At 39.0% G+C, this 22,946-nt stretch overlaps 1 long non-coding RNA gene across 1 annotated transcript; it reads right to left on the minus strand.

The window, feature by feature from the left end:
• Window positions 1-660: 660 nt before the first annotated feature.
• On the minus strand, window positions 661-21,200 carry LOC125361590. The gene is made up of 5 exons (XR_007212964.1): window positions 21,078-21,200; window positions 18,851-18,959; window positions 18,433-18,496; window positions 2,404-3,724; window positions 661-2,195 (listed from the first exon to the last, which is right to left on the minus strand). It is a non-coding gene; the product is annotated as an uncharacterized LOC125361590 (long non-coding RNA).
• Between the last annotated feature and the right edge of the window lie 1,746 nt (window positions 21,201-22,946).

The following is a 22,946-nucleotide window of genomic DNA, read 5'->3' on the forward strand; positions in this document are numbered from 1 at the left end:
CAGCCAATCTTTTTTTTTAAGTTTTTATTATAAAACTGATGTACAGAGAGGTTACAGTTTCATACGTTAGGCATTGGATACATTTCTTGTACTGTTTTTTACCTTGTCCCTCATACCCCCCTCCCCCCTCCCCCTTTCCCCCCCTGCGGTGTTCAGTTCACTTACACCAGTTTTGCAAGTATTGCTTTTGTTGTTGTTTCTTTTATTTTACCCTTTGTCTCTCAATTTTGGTATTCCCTTTGAATTTCCTAATTCTAATACCAGTACACCCTGTTTCCCATACACTCAGATAAGATTACAGAGATAGTGTAGATACAATCACAAGAAGGTGATACACGAACATCATCAATAGTAGAAACTACAGATACACATGAATCCCAGCCAATCTTGATAGAATCATTCTTTTTTTTCTTTTTTTTTTTTGCCAGTGCTGGGGCTTGGGACTCAGAGTCTGAGCACTGTCCCTGGCTTGTTTTGCTCACGACTAGTATTCTACCATTTGAGCCACAGCGCCACTTCTGACTTTTGAGGAATTGAACCCAGGGCTTCGTGTATGTAAGGCAAGCACTCTACCACTAAGACACATTCCCAGCCCCTAGAATCACTCTTGTTCAGTCAGCTGAGATGGTAAAAGCGTCCTCTTCCCAGATTTGGCAGGATGTGGGGAAGAAAGAAATTTAACAGTAACTTCTGTTTCTGATGCAAAGGATGCAGATGCTAAACAGAAGCAGGGTCACTAGCCAGTACTGAGGGCACAGCTGGCAAATGTCTTTGTCCCCCAATTTACTTTCAGTCACCTTCACTTCACATCAAGGAGGGACTTGTAGGCTACGCTATATCAGGCTTTCCCCAGGCTAATGTAAGTGAGCTCAATTTTTCACCTGGCTGAGCTAGAAAACAAGTCATTCTTTGTCAGACATCAAGTTCTTGCTTTCTTATACACTGAAAGGGAATAAGACAAAGCCTGGGACTTGTCAGTCGACCTATATAGCTCAAGTCTGAAGCTTTATTTGATGGAAATGCTAAAGTATTTATGAGTTTGTAGCTCATTAAATTGTTTTTATGTATGCTATATTTTGATAGAGAATGTTTTATTTGCAGAGTAAATGCACACCTGCTTCTAATAATCCTCACGATAAAAATAAGTCCTTGCCCGTATCCTTCAGCTATGAAAGAACCCATTCTAGTCAGAGAAGCTCAACTGCACATCCAGGAAAAAAGAGGTTGGCTACCTTCACATTTTTCTGAGTTAGTTTACTGATTGTTTATATTCAAAACCCCCAAACTGTGAAAATTACCTTTGTACGGATCCAAGGTTTCTTTTCAAGAGAAAAAAAAAAAAACCCTTGAAAGAATAAGCAGCACTTAAATTTCAAGAAACTTCTAATGAAGGTGAAACCAGCCATTCTGGCATTTAGAGGAAAATGGATTGGAACATTTAGTAACGTCCTTAGAATTGTATAAGTGCAATGAGCCCTGGGGCACTGAGTGACACATTTTGAGGACAACTTCTGACAAATAGTGAAGAAGTTAGAGGGAGTGTACTCCACAGCAACACAAAGATTGCAAGAGCTTGGCACAGACCGGAGTTTGTTTCTCCTGAGGCCCCAATTCACGATTTTGCAGCTCTAAGTGGAAGCTCAGTGGCAGTCTAAAGCCTGCCGCTTCTTCTGCGTTCCTAAGGCAATGTCGCCATCTAGTGGTTTCACCTGAAAATTAACTGAAAGCTTTTATTAAACACACACAGAAAAACTTTGTGAAAATAACAACAATGGAGTTTTCTTGGTTTGCCTGGCAGAGATCTTCCTTCTGAACACACTGAATTCTGCTTCACCATGATTTTGCCATCCACTTTCTCTACTCATGTGAGGTCTCGTATCTAGTGGTTGTCTGGATAAAGAAAAATGTGAGTCCCAATCACCAAAAAGAAAAAAGAAAGCTGAGTGCATACATGTGCAAGTGTACACACGTGTGCATGCACATTGAGTTGGATAGTGGTTTAGTGGTTGAGTAGAAAGAATAATGAATATTGGTAAGAGGAAACATGAGTAAGATCAACTGGAGAATAAATGTATGTTTTTCAATGAACTTGCAAGAAAAAGACAGCTTCTAAGGACCAGGAGAAGAACATGACCAAAAATGAAACAAATCTCATGGGGATATACATATAGTCCTAAACTACTGACCTCAGCTCTCTTTTTTTTTTCTGCCAGTCCTGGGGCTTGGACTCAGGGCCTGAGCACTGTCCCTGGCTTCTTCTTGCTCAAGGCTAGCACTCTGCCACTTGAGCCACAGCGCCACTTCTGGCCATTTTCTGTATATGTGGTGCTGGGGAATCGAACCCAGGGCCTTGTGTATACGAGGCAAGCACTCTTGCCATTAGGCCATATCCCCAGCCCTGACCTCAGCTCTCTTGTTCTTGCCTGCATGTGACTTAGAACAAGTCCTATTCCATTTGAAGTTTGATGGTTTATTCTTGTTTTGTTTGGGGTGGAGTTTTTGTGGAGGGGGTGTGGTACTGGGATTGGAACTCAGAGCCTCATGCTTGCTGTGCTGCCACAGCACACCCCTAAGCCACAGCTCCAGCCCTGATGGCTGTTCATCATTGTATCTTAAAAGGATTTGGGGCTTCCATACCCTTCTGCAGCTCTGATGAGTGCTATGGATTTTGTCTCCCCACTCCCTCCATTTATGTATAACTGCTTACATCATTTTGATGAGTTACGAAGAGCCCCAAACCCATGCTTGATTTTGAAATTCCCTACTGTGTAGGAAACAGCCTGGAGACACTGCATTGATGGCATGGTCCCCCTTCTCCAGTGCTCTTTTGCTTCCACTTTTAAATGATTTCCAATGTCTTCTTAGTGTGTTTGCACACATCATCCAGAGCCACTGGCTTTCTGCTTTCCTTATGTGTTTATTTTTTTTTCTAAATTCTTCCATTATTAATCGGATCTTTTCTCCCCTTCTATCTACACATTCTCTTTACTTGGTGTCTCCTTTCACCCATGCTGAGAACCAAGTTTAATGGAAATCTTTATGCCCAGCAAAAGAACATTTAAAAATAAATTAATTTAATTAAATTTGAAAAAAAAACAAGCATGAAAGAAAGCAGAAGAGTGCCTGTGGTTCAGAAAGAAATGGGAAGAATCCAGGCAGGACAAAATTCAAGGGAAGTAAAGAAAGTAACCAGATGAAAAACTATTTGATTGTAGGGCAGCAGCTGTGAATTTTTTGTGTATTTACACACATTTTCAACTGCTGGAAACATTGGTAACATAAAAGTATTTGGGGCAGAACTTTTTCCCCATAGATAACCAAAACAGTCCCTCTCAGTCCACAAACTTGACTTGGCATTCCACTCACAGAAAGGTAAATCATGTCCTTCCCCTCCCCCCACTTGAATTCACATGATCCATGTCTCATTTATAGCCTACAGATAGCAGCTGAAGTAAATTCCAAAGATAGTCAGAAAGGGTAAAATCCATTTGCCTTGTCCAATAGAAGGCCTGCATGAGGACCTTTAGTTACCACGTAAGCAGTTCAAATGCTCTGAGATCTCCATGTTGTGAGAAAGCCGTACTAGTTCATGGGAGTATACCACAGAGACATGGCCTGATATATATGCAGGAGAAATATGAGGGATATTTGTTGGTCACGAGCTATGGCCATCAGTGTCTAAAAGATTCCAGTACCATCATCAGTCTCTCCTCGCTTTAGTAATCTGCAGCAAACAAGAGAGAAAATAAAACAATTATTGTCACTATCAAATACTTAGATTTGGGACAATTCATTATAAGGAAATAGTTGGAATACAATGAAAGACTTACAAGTTAGGAATCATTAGAACATAAATACATTTTGTCTCCCATTGAAATCTTCCATGATTTCCTTTCCCAGGATTCTTTTGGAGGAGAATAATGGAACGCAGATGAAAGCTTTCACTTGATTCCCCTACCTTCATGTCACTATCGTATTCAGTGCCCTGAAATAGCTCTCTGTCCATCTCAATTCAATGATTCATTTACACATATCTGATAAACTTAATCAGATCTGCTAAACCTGGTGGCTTACTGGAACTCATCTCAGTTTCTCATACTCTTCTGCAAAGAAATGAATCAGGACTTCTTGAAAAAAATGTCTGAGTTGGGATCCGAAAAATACAAGATAAGGTGGGGCATCTTTCAATTCCAGAAAGTAAGAAATTACTAAATATTTAAAAGACTACAATTTAAAAGAGTTTTCAATAGTCCTATCTGAGACAATTTGACCTAAAGTGTACATAAATGTTCATGACTGCCTCTTTCATATATAATAGCTGCACAAAAATGACAGTTAACAATAACTTCTTACATATCTCACTTTCCATATGATGATTCTTCTCTAAACACTTGGTATACATTAGTTTAATTCTTATAGCATCTTATAAGATAGACACTATTATTCTCATTTTACAGATGCAGAACACCAAGTGTGTTGTAACAAGTTACAAAAATAAAAGGATGTCATTTTCACAACACCTCATTGGTACTGGGTGGCCTAAGAAACCTTCAAAGGGCTTGGTGCTGGCCCGTTTCAGTCTTATCCAACTACCCAAGAGTTGAATGTATTAGTGAACTGTTTTAAGGCACAGAAGCTCTGATACTTTCCTCAATATCCCATAATCATGAATCCAAATTTTTCCATCACCAAAATTTGACTTTGGAGCTCTCTCTGACCAAAAGTCTAAATAGTACAGCCCAGCCCTATAAATGGCTATGTTAAAATTATTCAATCATATCAAGTTGCAATATACAGTCTCAGAACTTTAAAGACTTTTTTGATGTCCTGAGAAAAATGTACTTTTAACCAGTTAAGCAAAAAAACAAATCACATACCTACCCAAGCAAGAGACCCAGGAGCAACCAGCTCAATGTAGAGCTACAGCAAAACCTCTGAAGCAGAACTCAGTAACCTGAACTGTTTGTTCCGAGAATTTTAGCTGAGTTCCACTTCTAGGAAAAGAAACGCACGAGGGAACAAGGTGACCTAAAGCTAAAATCACAACAACATCCTGAAGTTCTCTGGGGTCAGAACAAACTCAAAGTCCAGCCTCCCCCGCACCCTCCTGCCACCCATTATTAGAACAAAGATTATTGGCACCATGAGAGAGCAGAGAGACAGTGGACAGCGGCAGAATTTTCACTACCATGCACCTGCTATGTACTAAGAACTGAAGAGACAACCTTCCAGCATCACTTCCACACTTTTTCATATCATTTGAGGGAAGTATTACTCTCTGCCTTTCACAAGGCTCAGAGAGGCAAAAAAACCTATCTAGAGTCACTTAATAAATAACAATGACATTTTACTCTAACTGTGGCTGGCTCCAAAGCCCGTGAATCTTTTTTTTTTTAATTAAAACCATAAACTAAAGTAGTTATGGATGAAGGAAGACCCCTGAGCTCAAGTGAAGGCTGAAGACAGATTAGAAAAGATTTTATGATATCACAGAGCCCTAGTCCATGTTTTTTTGTTATTGTTTTTGCCATTCCTGGGGCTTGAACTCAGGGCCTGAGCCCTGTCCCTGGCTTCTTTTTGCTCAAGGCTAGCACTCTACCACCTGAGCTACAGCACCATTCCAGCTTTTTCCATTTGTGTGGTGCTGAGGAATCAAACTCAGAGCTTCATGCATTCTAGGCAAGTTCTCCCCTTGCAAAGCCACATTTCCAACCCCATACTCCAGTTGGCTTCCATCAAAAAATAAATAAATAAATAAATAGCACATTTTTTCTAAGAAGAGATGAACAAAACAGTAGGAAACTGGTAAATAGAAATACCTCAGGATATCAATCACAGAGGTGTAAGCGATACAGACAAGGCCACTTATGAAGCAGAGAAGCCTTCCTGGGGCTTCCTAAGGAAGAGAATGAGTTTCCCCCAATAATAAGCTAATCTTTATGGAGCTCTGTTATGGTATGAATGTAGCCCCAAAGACTGATGTCTTGGAAACAATTCCTAATACAATTCTGGAGGGTCTTTAGGGAGATGTTTAGGTAATGGAGACCCTCCCCTTATAAATGCATAATGTTGCTGTGAAAAGAGACAGTAATCTTTCTTTCTTCTCCTCTTCTACCATGTGAGGATACATTATTCCTTCCTTCTAGAAGACCCAGCAACAAGTATCGTAGAACCAGAGCCATTTTGTTTCGATGTTTTATTTTGTTGTTATTTGTCAAATAGTCCAAGTTGGCCTCAAATTCAAGGCCTTCCTCCCTCAGCCTCCTATGAGTTGGGATTACAGGTATGCATCACCACATGTGGCTGGGATACCCCCAACCAATATCATGAGACCTCTGGTACACACATTGTTAACACCAAAGCATCTCTGACACTGAAACTCATCTGAAAATCACTAGACCAGGCAACAGTTATGCTCACTAGTTGGCTTTTCATGTGCCAATGCAACAAGGTCCAAAACTACCAGAATAGGTAAGTGTTAGCAGAGAAGAAAGTCCAAGTAACAACAATGGACTGCCCTCTTCGCCCCCTAAGAACCAAATCATTTCGCATTTCCTGAGTAGTCAAAAGTAAGTAAATTCCACAGGCTTAAGAGCCCAGTGCCAGTAATTTTCCACAAATTTGCTTAGGAACTGCTGCTTCTTGAACGTTCTCAACAGGGTTATGTGAAAATATATGATGTCAAATGCCTCTGAATTTTTAAGTATTTAAAAATAACTGAGCCTAAAAGAATTTTTAGTAGTACTGAAAGCAAAATTATTTCACAATTATTATTATACTTATTTTATTATCATTGGTAGCATGCTATGTAATCCATTATATGTGTACTTTGGTATTTTTTAAATGGTCTTTGAAAATTCAAGTCAAAACAACATTGAGATTCCACCTCACCCCAGTAAGAATGGCCATTTATCAAGCAAACTAATAGCAACAGATGCTGGCAGGGATGTGTCCAAAAGGAAACACTACTACACTTGGTTTAGTAACTTGTTCAACCACTCTGGAAAGCAGTGTGGAAGCTCCTCAAAAGGCTAAATATAGAGCTCCCCTATGACCTGACCCAGCAACCCCTCTTTTGGGCATCTACCCAAAGCAAGAACACACTAAACTACCAACACAACTATGTTCAGCAGAGCACAATTTATCATTGCTAAAATATGGGATCAACCCAGATGCTTCTCAGTAGATGAGTGGATCAAGAAAACATGGTATATATACACAATGAAATTCTATGCTTCTGTCAGAAAAAAAATGCCATCACCATACTATTAAGGAAATGGAAAGACTTGGAAAAAAGCATATTAAGTGAAGTGAATCAGAATCAAAGAAACATAGACTCTATGATTTCCCTCGCTAGTAATAATTAAGACATGTCTAGGATAGCCCTAGCAGAAGATCACAATAGCTCAATAGGTAGTACATATGAACACATAACACGATGCTAAGCAAAATGAACTCCAAGTTATGGAAACAAGTGGTTTATCATTGTTGTTATTTTCAATGTACCTCGTGAAATTATGCCTTTTTCTTTTGTCTTTCTTCCCCATGGTTTTACCTCTGATGTCACTGTAATTGATTTTGGTACCCTGGGTATTGTATATACATTTATCAGAACTAGGGAAGGGAGAGGGAACATCAAAATGGAGAGAGAAAGGATAAATGATGAACCAGTGCAACAGCAACACTTTGAAGACAATATGCTGCAAACCAGCTACACAACTGGGGGGAAGAGAATTGGGGAGGTGGGAAGATGGTAGAAAAATGAGGGAGGAGGTAACAAGTTTCATAAGAAATGCACTCACTGTCTTATGTATGAAACTGTAACCCTTCTGTACATTACTTTGACAATAAATAAATAAATAAATAAATAAATAAATAAATAAATAAATAAATAAATTTAAATGGTCTTTGAGAACTCAAACAGTGTAATTCCTTAGAAAGGCAAAGTGTAAGTTCAACAAAACAAGCATTAGGAAGTAGGTACTTGAAAGAGGTAGATTGGGTTCAAGGGGAAAGAGATATATGAATAAAAAGGAGAAGGGAGGGAGAATTCAGTCAAGAATTCAACATATATGCTTCAAAATTAAGAAAAGTGAAGGGAGGGATGTTTTGTGAGGGATAGGCAAGAATATTGAAAGGGGTGACATTGATCATGATGCATTGTATTTGTAAACTGCTTTGTTAAATGGCAACTCTATTGTACAACTATTTAAAGATAATTTTTAATGTTCTTTGAGAAAATATAAAAATCCTAAGTGACAAGAAAATCTGCTTATAGTTTAACTGGAAATCTTTTGTTTTGGTTTTTCATTTCTTCTGAGTGTGTATGAATTAAGGCATATATCTTAAAACAGTGCTGTCTATAAGTAGAATCATTACAGTAGGACAAACTGATTCTCGTGATCTCTCTGATGTTCTGTTCTCCTTCATAGGGCACTTTCCTCTCTCCTTCCAACTGGTTAAATACTACCTGTCTGCTGGCTTTTGACTTAGTTATCACTATTAAGACTGGTTCTTAAACCAGGAATTCATGGCTCATGCCTGTAATCCCTGCTAGTCAGGAGGCTGAGTTCTGATGATCACAGTTCAAAGCCAGCCTGGGTATAAAAGTCCAGGAGACTCTTGTCTCCAATTAGCCAGCAAAAAGCTCAAAGCAGAGGTGTGGCTCAAGTCTTTGAGTTCTAGCCTTGGATACAAAAGCCAAACAAGAGAGCAAGATTCTGTGTTCATCTGTTCAAGCCCCAATATCAGAATGAAAGTAAAAAATAAAAAGGAAGGGGAGAAAGACAAAGAAAGAAGGAAAGAGGGAGAGGGAGAGAGAGGGAGAGAAAGAATGTGTTTCTTCAAATCATGAGTTTCTCCTGCTTTGTACTTACACAACATCCCATATACTCAACTATCATAAAATTACCCTTGACTGTAACTGCTTGTTTAATTTTCTGTCTCCCTCACAGGTGCTCACAGGCTATAAACTCCTTGAAAACAAGGAACTTGTTTGCTTTGATTACATCATGCCTGGCACAGTTGGCTCAGTAAATACCTACTCACCTAGAAATAAATTAATGGAATAAAAGTCTCCAAGGCCTACATATAAATAAGCTCATTCAACTGAAAATGGCAACACATAATAATAATTTTTTTCTTACAGACAAGTCAACTAAAGGTCCCGTGTAATAGTGGTGATATTTCATATTTATTCAGCACTGAATAGGTGTCTATACCATTCGCAGCTTGGTACATGGACATTCTCAATCATTACGTTATTACTAGATCCTGGTTTTTATGAAGTGATGCATCTTAGATACAAACCCAGGCAAATTCTAGAGTCTATAGCTTCACAATCACATCATGGCAGATGCTGATAAGTTAAGTCCAGATAGTTAGCAATAGTAAATCTTAATAGTTATTAGCAGATCATTTGTTAGGAATCTGTTTTCAGCCAGGAGCTGGTGGCTCATGCTTGTAATCCTAGCTTACTCAAGAGGCTGAGATATGAAGACTGCAGTTTGAAGGCGGCCCACGCAAGAAAGCCCATGGGACTCTAATCTCCAATTAACAAGCAAGAAGCCAGAACTGGAGGGTGTGCTTCAAGTAGTATAGTGCTATCCTTGAGTGGAAAAAGTACTCTGCATTCAAGCCCTTTACCAACACACACACACACACACACACACACACACACGTACCTCATTTATCCAAAAGATTACAAATCAGGATACAATAAGGCCAGAGGCACAATCATGTTCATTGCACTACTATTCACCAAAGCCACAGTATAGAATCAGTCCAGATGCCCCTCAGTGAACAATGGATGAAGAAAATATGGTATGTATGCACAATGTAATTTCACTTATCCATTAAGAAGAATGATACTGTAGTTTGGGGGGGGGGTTTTGTGTTGTTTTTATTGTTGTTGGTGGTAGTGGTGGTGGTATTTTTTGGCCAGTCCTGGGCCTTCAACTCAGGGCCTGAGTACTGCCCCTGGCTTCTTTTTGCTCAAGGATAGCACTCTGCCACTTGAGTCACAGTGCCACTTCTGGCCGTTTCCTATATATGTGGTGCTGAGGAATCAAACCCAGGGCTTCGTGTATAGGAGGCAAGCACTCTTGCCACTAGGCCATATTCCCAGTCCGATGCTATAGTTTTGTAAAGAAATGAGAAGACATGGAAAAGATTATGCTAAGTGAAGTAAGTCAGACCTAGAGAGACAAAGGATCCATATTTCCTCTAATATGTGGAAACTAGATTTAACTTACAAACTCATAAGTAAATATGTTGGGTGGTATGCAAATGTATAAAAATATATTAACGGAAAAATTGTAGATTCAAGGGAGAGCTCAATTAGTGAAAAATCCCTTAGAAAAACAAAGTTCAACAAAATAATTATCAAGAATGGAGTACTTGAAAGGGGTGGGTTGGGGTTAAGGGAGAAGGGATAGATGAATAAAGAGAAAAAAAAGAGGAAACTTTTAGTCAAGAATTCAATGTATATCCTACAAAATTAAGAAAAATGAGGAAAGGAGAGGCTAAGAGAGGGATGGTTGAGAATGCTGAGAGGGATGAGACTGATCAAGATGTATTGTATTAATAAACTGCTTTTTAAATGGCACTACTTTGTTCAGCTTCTGAAACATAATTTCTAAAGTTTCAAAAAAAAAAAAAGAGAATGTATTTCCAAGATGATCCAAGACAAAAAAAATAGTTTCATTTGCTGGTTATTGACATAAACAACAACAACAAAAACAAAGCCACGAATAGAATTCAGATCAATATGGTTGAAACAGTACAATCATAGCAATTAAAAAGCCAGTATCTGTATCATCCTAAGTGAATAATTTTACTTCCCTAAGCCTCAATTTCATTACTAATTAAAAAAGATGTGAGGTCATGCAGAAGAAATCTTAAAACCCTTTGATAGTCTCTGTCACTTTGTCACCAAGCAATTAACAGGTACACCAAGTGGGGGGAAAATACCTATGCCAAATATTGAATTTGAGGATGTAACTTAAACTCCAGTGTTTGTTTTACAAAATTCAAATAATGTTTGGCAAGGCAAAGGGCTCTTGATCCTCCACCTAAAAGTATAGGTTTTTGTTGTGTTGGTTTTTTTTCCCAATCCCAGCCATCAACATTTTTCCTTTCACTATGTTGACAGTATTTACCTTTCTGGGGAGAGGGAAGCCCAGACTTGTGTTGACAGAATTTGACTGTTGGAGAAAAGTACATACCTGGAGGGGGAATGGTGTTTAACAAGAAGGAGGCATCAGTCTGCACCTGACTCATTCTGAGCTGGGCCTCCTTCTGCCATTGCTTTGTTCCAACACCAGATCAGAGGCTCATGTGTCAACTTGCTGAAGTCAAACACTACCATAAAAAAAAAAAATAACTCTAGCACAGCTATAGTAGGGAGCAAAACAAGATACTTGCCAGATGAATGAAAGAGTCCAAGCTACAGAGAAGAGCTGGATGATTCCAGGCAGTGATTATCCCAGCCCTTGTCCCTGTTTCTCATTTTCAGAGTCATGGGGCTACTGCAACTATTCTTATTTATCCAAATTTTTGCAGGATTGTTTTTCTAATAGGCGATAGTCCACGTTTTGTCTTCTTGGCTTTGAAGGGACTAAAAGGTATATGTTAGTCCTATTCTGGGCCTCCAAAGCTATTTCCCCCATTGCAAGGCATCACATATTTTCAGTCTTCATGATTGTATTTAGAACTAGATAAAGGTAGGTAATTAGCTCCACTTCTTCAAAGTTAATTCCTCGCATTTGTAAAATGAAAATAATAATCCATGCTTGATGATTCCATAAAGCAACAAGAATATACACCACATGTTCTTCCATGATTCCTTTCATGAAATTCATCTCAAGTTGATCATTTTAGACCTTCAACAACCAACAAATGTCAGGGGGATGTTCTTAATCTAGCACATTGTCTGCAAGATTGATTTTTGTGCATTTTAGAGCAGTTCTTCAAGTAATTAGGATTTTAAAAAGATGTTAATAGATGGATCCTAAACAGACACATTGCAGCCTCAGTGGTGTATGCATTTTATTCAGCAAATGTTTTTAAACACTAGATTTTAAATGTAGTTTTTTAAAAGGCACAGCACTTTTCACAGCACTTTCAATTTCCAGTGTTATTTTTATTCTCATAAACATTCATTTATTTGACAGGAGAGATTAGGAAGAAGATGAATAGTGATAGCTGAGGAGCATAGGCGGAGTCCTCACAGCTGTATCACTTCTCATCTGTGGGAGTGAGGATCATATGAGCAACACAGTGAGCTCTGTAACAGTATAGTCCTTGGTATCCAGCCTGGGTTAGAGACCTGGCTATTTTACCACCTGCATCTTGAGAAAATTACCTTGTCATATCTCATTTTTCTCATCCCTGTTATAGAAATGGTATTTTTATCTCACAGAGTTACTGAAAAGACTAAACTATAGAAGGCCTTATATGGTACATACTACATGTATGAACAGTTAATTTGATATTACAGTTAGTGATCATCAGAATCATTGGCAACTTTAATTAAAATCATAGAGCTTAAAATAAAAGAATAGGGACTAAATCTTTTGTTTACTCACTTCTAGCACAATAGTTTCTATTATTCTAATTGGTTTCAAATGTTTGAAAGCTTACAAATCCCTCTTTAAGGAAGTTGTTTGTTTGTTTATAGACAGGTCTTTTCCATGGATCACAGTAGCCCAAGCTGACAATAAACTTGCTGTACTCTAGGGGTACAGTAGTATATCACCATGCCCACCTAGGAAGCAACATATCAACATGATGCATTAGTACCTAACACAAGAACATGGCTCTTATTCTTGGAGGACCTACAGAGCTCCCTGCTCACCTTGCTTCCCACAGCCACAGAAAAAATGTCTTCCCATATCCTCATTTCCACTTACTACAACTACCATAGCCTGAGATTCACCAGGGACTAGATTTCAACAAGCTAAGAAAATAGTAGGACAACAACACTTCCATTTCTCTTGCTGTTTATGCCTGTTCTACTCATTTTTCCAGGATCCTTAGTTCCAAAAAAAAAATCTATTCGTATTTTGAGCAGTCACCATTTCTGGTTCATAAACTCCATTGAAGTTATCTGTTCCTTCCTGTGGTTTAGAACCTGGTTCACGGAAGTTCACCATACTTCTCATCTACTGCTGCCTGTAGATGAAAAAAAGTCCCAACCCTTCTTGAGGCCGTGCAAATTTCTGCTAGCTCCACCAAAATCTCCCTCCTCTTAAAAATAGTGTTGCTGGGGCTGAGAATATGGCCTAGTGGCAAGAGTGCTTGCCTCATATACATGAAGCCCTGGGTTTGATTCCCTAGCACCACATATTTAGAAAACAGCCAGAAGTGGCACTGTGGCTCAAGTGGCAGAGTGCTAGCCTTGAGCAAAAAGAAGCCAGGGACAGTGCTCAGGCCCTGAGTTCAAGGCCCAGGACTGGCAAAAAATAAAATAAAATAGTGTTGCCGATGTGATCAACGAAAATTATTAATCATTTGTCATGTCACATTTTCTTTAGGGCAAGATCACTGTGTGTTAAAGGTACAAATCCATCTGTTATATAATCTTTCCCCATATGAGCAGGATTCTAAAACCAGGCAAATCCACATCATATTCCCATATACATGCTTGAACAAGGTGGGGTTTTCCTCCCTATACAGTTGAGCTGATTAGAAAGGTTTTGATTCTAGTTCTAAAGTAAGGAGTTAAGATGGCTAGCACCATCTTGGCCATATGTGATGAATTAGAGGATCTGGCATCTTGTCTTCATAGTTCTGCCTGAATTCCTAGAAGAAGCGAAGTCCTACTCCTAGGTGATGGGTATTCCTGAATCCCTGCAGACAGGGTGGGCATTTTGCCTATAGGTTACTGAACCTGTCAGTCTAGTGCCTGAGATTGGGAGCTTCCTGTGACCCTGCCTCCTGACCTGACCCTATTTAGGGTCAGACCAGCTCAGGTGCCATCATACCATGCCGCATGTCTTTTATGCCCTGTCTCCTGACTTGTGTCCAGTCACCATGGCGTCCCACTTCAGCTCTCCATTGGAGCTGAATTGGTTTGTTGGTATTGTTTTTGTTCTATCTTTCCTCTCTGCCATGTTTCCTGACCGTGTTAAGGGTATCTGTGTGCTGAAGGACTTTGTAATAACTGGCTGCCTGCAGACTACTAATGCTCTAATAAAGACTCCAAGATTCCATCCTTCAAAATGTGGTTTCTCTGATAATTTACCTTACAACCATTCTTTCAATTACACTTTTATCTTTAAGTAGTTGTACAAAAGGGCTACCTTTCAACAAATCAGTTTATAAGTACATTGTATCTTGTTTGATATCATCCCTGTCATCTTTCTCCCATGTCCCTCTGAACCCAAACTCTTCCCTTAGTTTTCCTAGTTACATGGGATATGCATTAAAAATACCCAACTCAGTCTTCAGTCTTATTAAAACTTTCCTCAGAATTCTTCACTGGATATTATTGAGCACTCCTAAGTGTATTTAGAGTCTCATTTCACTTCTTATCCTTAACTCTATTCCTTGCTTTTACAGGCTTCTAAACATAAAACATAGGGAAAAATTCCATCTCAGTTCTCAACATTTTTTCAAACTTTCTTCTTTATGGCTGGTTTCCTTTACTATGATCCCAGCTGGTCCCAGGTCACTTGATGTATGGTTAGCTGCTTGTGAACTAGAACACTGAAGAGAGGTCCACAATCCTCGGACCCCTCAAGCACACAAATTCCCCTTGCCTTCGGTTCTCCCACTGTTCTTCAAACCCTGCCATCAATCTTTTCTCCCCTGAAGGCTTCCATTATGACTGATAGGAGCTCATACAGCTCCTAATTTTTCATTCTGTTATGGTGCTTACTTCACTCTGCCTCATATTCCAATAGGTTGTTTAAAGTGTCTCCCATGATAGTGGAAGCAACTTAAATAGAGAGAACTTTGTTTATTCACTGCTGATTCCCCACTACCCTCATAATAACCAGCCTCCAGCATGTTGCTAAGCAAACCATGGTACACCGTAGATGCATTTCTTGGGTTAAATTGTTCAAAGAAGCCAGGAGTAGAGATTCCTAGTGCCTAAGACACCTTGTAGACATTGTGGAAGATGAATGGAAAGCCCTTTGCCACGAGCAGGAATGTTCTCCTCAAAGTACCATTATCTTTGGCCTGCCTGTGAGTTCACTTGTTTTCTTGTTTGCCTCTGTTTTGTTTTCTAGATTTTTTTGCCTCTCATGTTTAATCACAATTGAGATGCCTCATGTGTTGCTTTTTCTGTTACTATGAGCTTTAAGTGTTGATCTGATTATTGAGGTGGGAAGTATTAGTCAGAAAGTCTCCAAGCCTACTGAAAGATCCCAACATTTTTTATCAACAATTGGATTTCAGGACATATTCCTGTTTCTGTCGCAAAAGCTGATGGAGGGCAGTGGGTAGATCAAAAAGAAGGAAGCCTGAAAGTTCCACTCAATTTAGCCAAGCTCATGAGCCCTGGAGCACATTGATGAACTTCTCTGAACCTCAGTTTCCTCATCTGTAAATCGAGACCAGTGAGTCTTGCATGAGTTTATATAAACAGGAAAGAAGAATGTATTGTTTAAGACTTCAAATCTCTGGAAAATAAGGTGCTGTCTCATGAATCAGAAAGCTTGGCCACTAATGAGATAAATTTATCTGTTCCAGGAGAAGAAACATATTCTCTCTGCCAGGTCCCAGTTTTTGGTGCAAGATAAGTAAAGGCTACTAATGAAGACTGGGGAGATTAGCTATGGTCTCCTCCCTCAAAGAGTTCATCACAGACATGAGCACTTGGTGACAAGCATTTATGTGCTCTTATAAATAGGCTTCTGCTTTCTTCGCAGTCTACTCCAAGTCTCTTATTATGAGGTTGGCCAAAAAGATAGAAACTCCAGTTGAAAAGGAGTCCTGTCTCTGGATACTTCTGGAGAGACTGTCATGCCACTAGCTGGGCTGCCCTGCCAAGGATATTGTGTCAAGTTCAGCTAAGGAAGCCCCAGACAATGAGACTGTGTTAGCACCCAGCATCTTCTCCCTTGCCAGATGAAGGCAGGCCCACAGAGCCAGCAGCCAGCAGCTGTGTTTACAGTTTCCCATTGTCCTCATTAATTAATGAATTCATTCTGGGCCTGTTGCTCCCTTGAGTAGGCTTCGGAATCAGAGGATGGCTTAGGGAGAGCCACACTGCTTCTGGGCATTGTCCTTGATTGGGAGCAGTTCAGTCCATGTCCGGGGGATATGAGAAAGAGGGACTATGAAAGTATAAAGTAAGAACTATGCATGAGGCCAGCCTATTCTATAGGCCCTCATCAAGTTCAAAGAGGCTCTCAGTTTTAATATCCATGACCTCGAAGATATTATGTCCCAAATTACCAATGTCTGGCATATGTCAGATCAAATGCCACACAAAGCATCTATGAAGATGCAAATTAAAATCATATCTTCTTCCACTGAATTATTTATTCTCTGAATTACAAAAATGTCCCAATATACCTGATAAAAAGGGCATAAAGAAGCAACTACCATATCTCATGGCAATTCCAAAGGAGAAAAGAAGCCTGTTTTAATTTCTAATATCCTACCTTATAATAGACTTTGTCCTAAGAAAGCTCTGAAATGGGAATCAGATAAATTGGGTTTGGAACAGCTTCAATCTTTATAGCTTTACTCTCTGGAAACAAGTTGTCTGTTTGTTTGATGGCAAATGAATTAGAACCTCAAACCAGAGTGGTCTGAGTGACTGATGTCTCACACAAAAAATAACCTACAGGAAGAAAATCATTATCAAAATGAGTCCTAAAAATTACTTTTATTCTGTTTTTCTAAGAGACTATTCCGGATTTTGGAATTCAGTAGATCTAAACAAAAGTTCTATGGCTACCAAATAAAGAAAAAAACTACAGTTTCTGCAATACAGGATGTTTAGAGAGCATAACAGAACTCAAATTTACATTGTAATTTAAATGCATCTTCAACCAGCTGTGTAACCTTGGCTGTTCTCCTCCCCCTAGTCCTTTTCTCATTTGCAATATGATAATTAGGATAAAAATCTGGCCTCTCTAGTTTCCCAAGGCTGTCAATTTCTAATGGAGGAGGGATGGTAAATTTATAATGAATGATTTATAATGAATGAGAAGGTTAAATACAATGGTGAAGATTACATTCCAGAGTAGAGGTTTTGAAATTTTTATTGTTATTTTTCATCTTATAAAGAGCTCTTTGTTTCAAAGTATACTTTTTAAAAATATGTGCCACTGGGTGTATTTGGGAGGACTGGAGAAAATATTTAAAAGTTCAAGTATGATTTACAAAGATAGTTAAAGAATACTATTTTTCAAAAATGTTAGTTAGGCCAAGCAACATACTGACTCATGTCTATAATCCTAACTACTCAGGAGGCTGAGATCTGAGGGTCATAGTTTGAAGCTATCCCAAGCAGGAAAGTGCATGACAATTAACCATCAAAGTAGAACTATGACTCATGTGGTAGAGCTTTATCCTTGTGCATAAAGCTCAGAGACAGAGTCCCAGCCCTGAGTTCAAGTCCCAGAACAGGCACACACAAAAAATATGTATTTACCAGGAGTTGGTGACTCATAACTATAATTCTAGCTACTCGGGATATAGAGAAATAGGTAGAGAAAATACAAAAACAACTCAGTTGGACACCAGAACAAGTGTCTGGGAATTAAACTCAGTACGAAACTCAGTTCATTCCTAAATAGCATAAACACCATTGAGGAAATATATTGACACAGTCCTAGAATAATTTAGACACAACATTTATGTGAGTAAACGCATACGCTTCCTATAGAGTCACAGAATTTTGCTATGTCCTTCTAGCTAGAAAATGATGAATGAAATATACTATTAAAACTTCAAACCCAGTTAGGAATGGCATTGTACTAAAAGCTAATCTAAACATGTGGCCCACTGTTTGTATGGCTCCATTCATACAATACAGTGATAGATCAGTGGTCAACAGAAGTTAAACATGGGGTACAGATGTCTGTGGAAGGTTTGGTTTGGTGTTCCAGGAATTCAATGAAGGGTCACTGATCTGTGTTGGGGGTCACTGGTTGTGACAGTGGCTATCCAAATATATATGCATGTTAAAACTCAGTGAAATATGCATCTAAAAAATGAGCTCTACTATATGGTAATTTTGAAATAAAATTAACAAAATGGAAAAAAAGAAAATTAATCACACCATTGAATTACATGCAACACATTTCAGTCTTGTTCTCCGAAGTGCCAAAATTATTTCTAGAAACCTGCATGGTACCTAGGACAGATTGGGGAAGGAGACTCAAAGTGAGGAGCACAGGCGATCTGAGTCTCTTACACATCCATGCATTAAAAGGGTTAAATGGGTTCTACAAAAAGACAGAACCTTACCTGGCACACTCCTCAGAGAGCTGGAGTGTTTTTCTATTATTCTCTTTTCTGTATAGTCTATATTCTCCAAAAAAGTTATATCTCGTCAGTAAAAAAAAAAAAAAAAACCAATAATCTTTCAACTGCACTTTTCTAACTTTAGTAGATATACAATCACTTGGAGCTTTCTTTGTAATGATTGTTATTCAATAGACCTGAAGTAAAAACCTGAACTTCTGCACTTCTACAAACCTTCCAGCAATGGCCTTGAAAAGTCCAAGTGCTGCCGGGTAAACCTAAAGTATGGTATTAATCTCATCATTCTCATTACAAATAAACCCTCTTAGAAAACTAGTGTTTGTAGTTTTCCATCTCAAGAACGCTGTGTATCCTGGGGATGGAGGGGAGGAATGCACAGTTAATAAGAGATATATCTTACCTTCCAGCACAGGTACACTGGTCTGTTGTTCTGATTCAGCTTGTAAAGGACTTGAAGGCAGGAACTTCCTTTAGTTACTCTCTTCTTGTTACTTTGAGTTTCTGTTTCTCTAACTATAAGAAAATGACAATAATCCTATCGTCTAAGGTTTTTGTGAGGATTAATAAGATAATAGGTATGAAGGACCAATTCCTTGTGTACAAGAAAACTCAGTAATTGGTAACTATTCTTCCAACAATAACTTGCCAAGCGCCACTCTGGCAGATATTCAATCACTGTTACTCAGAAGAAAGGAACATAATGGACCATGAATCTAATTGGGAACCAAAAAGTCAAAGTCAGAGTATTGGCCTTGTCCCTCCACAATTCTGAACTTTCATTTTCTTCAGCACAATTTTAAAAGTCAGATACACTATTTTTAAAATTAATCTAAGCTTGGACATCCTCAAATACTGATAACATAGATAGCATGCTGTGAAGAAACCCAGCTATATTTAAAAATATAGAGAGAGAGTCCTGAATATTTAGTGGAAGACAAAAGAAAGTAATTGTAATATTTCTGAGGGCCAGTGTAGACATTGTTCTTTGTGATCACCTGCGTTTCTACCTTTCTACCACTGGAGGGCACGGGAGACTTGGTTGTAAAGTTGTCTTTAAGACCTTGGCTCTCTTGCTCATAACTCCAGTTTTTATCAACTGATTCAGACTCAGAGAATGGAAAGTCATCATCTCTACTTAGCAGAGTCAATAAATGAAGAACTGTATATGTGAGAGAAGTGTGTGTCAGTTAGACAAGCAGAGTCAACAAAGAAAATATGACTTCATCTGCCCAATGCCATTTCTACTACCTTTATTTTTTATTATTAGCCCCATTCAGACTTTCATGCCACAGCCTCTCATAAATTGATCTGTCCTTTTTCCCCTACATAGCACTTGTCCAGGTTTTCTTGTCCTTTTCACAAACTTGAAGCAGAAAGCATGGTCTGAAATATCAGATGACTGTTGGCAGGGGAAACAAAATAGGTGTTCTATTCCTGGTAAAGGCTTAAACCAGAGATGCGGCCAAACCATCACAAATGCACAGTACAGGCCTGCACAACACAGAATTGTCCTGCCCAAACTGAAAATAGTTCAAACCCTGTTCTAGAAGATATTCAGTGAAAAATGACTAAATTATAAGTGTGTCTGGCTTCAAGTATGTAAGATAGCATCAAACAGCCAAAGTGACGACACCAATTTAAACCAGTAATATAAATGTATCATTATTCCACATCTTACTTAATTTTTAATACAATACTGGTCAATGTGGTTGAAATAAAATATGTGAACTACAGCACAATGAATAGTACCATTGCCATGTATTTCTTCCCTTCTATGAATTGCCTATTCCCATTGTTCATGTTTCTTCTAGCCATTTTTATTTTCATTTGATTGGCTTGCTTGCATTTTTCTCATAGACTTTTAGGGATAATTCATGTGTTTTGAACACTAATCATAATTACTTAGGTCACAAAAATCTTCTCTCAATTTGAAAATCACCTTTTTTAAAAATGGCACCTTTTAAAGAAGTCCATTTTAATTGTGGTTTGGACTGATTTCTTTTAAATATTTTGTGAGACTTATTGAATAATTTCTTTCCTACCTATATATGTCATATGAATCTTCTTCCTTGTTTTCTTCTACAACTTTCTAAGGTTCTGTCTTTCACGTATAATGCCATCTGGAACTGATAAAGATGATGATCTGAGTTGCCTGGAAGCTTTCAGAGCTGTTCTTAGAGCTCCATTCGTCTAGGAAAATTGAAAGTTCCTTCTCTGGGAAAGAAAAGCCTGTTGACCATGGCCTGACCCTAAGGATATCTGGGTAAGAAAAGTCTAAGTGGCACCCTCCCCTATTCTGATGAAAGCACACACTCAAGAAGCATTGTAAGAAATAAGCATACTGACTCCAGACTATCTCTACAGCACTCCTGTGCCTGTGTTACTACTGCCTTGGTCTTCTCTAGACAAACCAGCTCCAGACCACTCTCTCTCCAGTTTAGGAAATGGGCCCACCTGAAAGTGCTAGAAAGTTATCTCCCTCAACCACAGGCTCCCACTTCCTAAAAGCGTACTCAAGAAACAGAAGGGTAAAACTCTAGGCATTGATCAGGGCAGTGGAGGTTTTTAAGCCAATCAGAAAGAATAGCAAGGAACTGCCTACTTCTAAAGACATAGGCCCAGCTCACCATGTGTTCTATGGCTATAGGAGAGAATATGAAAATCCAACCTGATTCCATTTCATTGCTTCTAAGGACTCTAGCAGTTAGTAGAGTAGGCAGACCCAGCAGTGGACATTGTCAGTGGTGTATAGGAGCTGGTAGGATCATCTGTAAGGGGCCAATTATATGCATCCCATCCTTATTTCCTGTCACTTTGACTGTTTTCAGCCACCCAGTGTGTGCTACAAATGTAGCACAGAACTGGCAAATACCACAGATGCAGCCTTCTCCCCTCACCCAGAGTCCTCTGTTAAACATTGACCAGCACACCCCTCAAAGCACTGCAGCCCTCCCCAGGTCTACATTTGCCTTGATTATCTCTGATCCTGGGACAATCAATCTCAAGTCCAAATCAATGTGCAGCTCCTCTTATTTAACCTTTAAACCTTATAGACAAAAGCAAAGCCATACTTTTTCCTCTTGGCAGGTAAAACCAACTTTCAGGTCATGTTTTGTCGGTAAGGAGGGGCATTACTATTTGATTCTGGCCTGATTTTGTCTCCTTTAGCTCTGAAATACCATGAATGAGCTTGGAATAATTACCTCTGGAGGTATGCCCTTCCCCGGTGAATCTTTATTATATTACAATAAGGGTGGGCTAATTTTTTCTTGTTTTCAAAGAGCCTTATTCAAATATCTATATCTATATATAACAGAGACTATTCTCATTCCTAACCACTAATTCCCTCTACAGCCTTAAAATCCCTCTCTGTCTTTGTGCCTCCATCTTTAAAAAAATTTCAAGTGAGAGATTCATTTCAATAAATAGTTTCACACCAAACTAGGCAGTAAATTCTCAATCATAAAATACAAAAGAAACCAATGGTAGTATAAAGTTGAATTAAATGGTATGAGAGGAAATGAAAAAGACTTACTGAAAACATGGAGATTGTAAACACTACCTTTAAGAGATGTCTTTTCCATAGTTCTTTCTAGAAATTTCACATGCTACTAGAAGGAACAGCACAAGCATATCAGGGGACAAAGAAAAGCTCTCCTTCACACATCATGGGCTCTGTTCCAGTGTGCACAAATGACTGACAATTGCTTGTCTACTTTCTAAATTTCCTGGGGCCCACGACACAGAGTTTTCTTGACTATTTCAGTTTGCACATGTGAGCCAGAGCTGACCTGCTTATGATAACATTGAAGAGGCTAAACAGTGTGTCCACACTTGTTAGCCTCTCTCTCTCCTCACAAAGGCATGGCTCTCCCTTATCTCTGAATGGTCAAAATCAATAAACAAATATGTTTTCTTGAAGATTTGTAACATTATGAACCTGTCTAAAACACAGTACCCTTTAACCGAGCCTTGGTAGAAAGGAGGAAAGAGAAGTACAAACCTTTACCTGTTAGGCCTCCTCTGCTCTGAGCAGCCCTCTGTGCTTCTTCTCAATCCAAGGCCTTCACACTAACCAGGTTGAAAATGGTAACTTATCCTCCAGCTCAAGTTTTCTATTGTGGCTGCTCCCTAGCCTAAGCCACCATCATCTTGTTCACATCTGGACCACTATTGAAGCTTTCTGATATATCACCATTTCCATGCCTACATTCACTCTTTCTGTCCTTCACTGCATTCTCCTCATTTTCTTCCATGTATTCTTTTAATCTAGATAAAAATCTGGTGGGGGGAACACTTCTAGGGTTTAAACTCTGGGCCTGGGTACTGACCCTGAGCTTCTTTTGCTCAGTGCTAGCGCTCCAACACTTGAGCCACAGCACCACTTTTGCCTTTTTCTGATTCGTTTATTGAAGATAAGAGTCTCCAGGAGTTTCCTTCCCCAGACTGCCTTCGAACTGCAATCCTCAGATCTCAACCTCTGAATGGCTACAGAT

The sequence above is a fragment of the Perognathus longimembris genome, chromosome 13 (assembly GCF_023159225.1).
Source record: "Perognathus longimembris pacificus isolate PPM17 chromosome 13, ASM2315922v1, whole genome shotgun sequence".
Lineage (NCBI taxonomy): Eukaryota > Metazoa > Chordata > Mammalia > Rodentia > Heteromyidae > Perognathus > Perognathus longimembris.